This window comes from Cyclopterus lumpus, chromosome 17 (genome assembly GCF_009769545.1).
Source record: "Cyclopterus lumpus isolate fCycLum1 chromosome 17, fCycLum1.pri, whole genome shotgun sequence".
NCBI lineage: Eukaryota > Metazoa > Chordata > Actinopteri > Perciformes > Cyclopteridae > Cyclopterus > Cyclopterus lumpus.
Window position 1 is genome coordinate 11686570 of NC_046982.1, and position 1709 is coordinate 11688278.

Here is a 1709-nt window from a genome sequence, read left to right on the forward strand (position 1 = left end):
TGAGCTTGACAGTTCTGCTTTGCACTGATCTATTTTGGTGCGGGCTGAACATATGTGCAGAACTGATATGGAGTGCTACCTGATGTGCTAATTATGGTTTGTGCAGCAATTCACATACTGGTTTTAAATTATTAATATCTGGGACAGTGTAAAGTGTATTTAAAGCTGTGTGTGTGAAGCTGCCATATATTGAGTACGTCATGTCTTACAAGACAAGCCATCTGAAACCATTTGAAACGCAGCTTGATTTTTTTTCTTCATTTCTTTTCAATTTTTTTGCATTACAGGAGATACCAAATGTATACAAAACTTTTATATATATCATATACTAATATTCAGTTTATGATATATAAATATCATATAATATAAATACAAATATCATAAATATATTATAATAAAATATAAATATTGTATAATATAAATCACATATATATATATATATATAAAATATAATAGAACATGTTTATATATTAAGATGCCCCTATGAACCTTGTTAGGGTTAAAGTGTGCCTGTTTTTATCCACCTCATTGTCTTTCTTCACTTCAATCCTGTGTTCGTCGTCAAGCTGGTAGTGACGTTCACTTTGCCCAATATGGCTGCTTGACGGAGTTATTATGTGTGTCCTGGTGTTCTCATGTGTTGTGCTTCATGTCCCTTACTTCAGTATCTGTCCATGCTGGATCTGTCCCCGTTGATTTATAAAGCAAAATACGGCATTAGCACGACAGCATCCAGCTAACCAAACCTTCCAGGTGTACCGGTCTCTACAGAAGCTTCCTGTGCTGCTTCCCTTTCAGCCAGTCTGTTGTCTTCTTGTGAAGTTGATCTGGGCCCAGTTCTTTTACCTGTAGTTTCTCCCCTAAAGTTCTTCTCTCAAACGGGTCTTGGAGGAGAGATTTTAGCGGGTCGAGTCTTCTTAGAAGAGAAGTGCTCGCGCTGGCCGTTGTCAAGTCGTTAAAAAAATCCTATCCTATTTTACAAATATTACCGGGTATATTCCATATTTCCAAAACACAAATATTGACAATTTGTATAATTTATAAATATTTTTTTTGTGGCTTAACGTGGGTGGGACTAGGCCCCGTGGCCCTCTATTAGCCAGCCACCACTGGTTGTAAGGTCTTGAACATGTCTGCACTCATTAATGAAGAAATTAACACAAATGTTCAATATTGGTTTGAATCCATCAGGCACCTCAATGGTCATTGTCACTACACACTATGATTTATTGTTGCACTTTATTTTACATTGAATACACCGTTTCTATTGTTGTTGTGGATTTAGTGAGGATCAGCCTTTTGTAGGGCGCATTCATAGATTAAACATGTGGTTTGAGAAGTAACCAATTAACTGCTCTGTTTTTGTGTATGAGTATATTCATCATTAATCATCAACACATGTAGGCTTGGATTTTGAGGTAGAACATGCATGGGGAAGTATGGTTATAAATGTTGATATGTACCCTGATTTGGGTGAAGAGATTAGAGGATTAGGAAAGAGAAGCAGCAAGTTGGTCTGTTGGACAGTTCATAATTCTACTATTAAAAATAATTGGTTTTAAACAGAGATCTCATCCCGCCATCAATGTTGGTACAAGATAATTTCCTCCTATGATAAAGTAATGGTGTACCCATAAAATGCCAACTATGTACACTGTCAATGGATGGGACAGCTGAGTGAAACAAAGAACAATCTCGAAATGCAACAA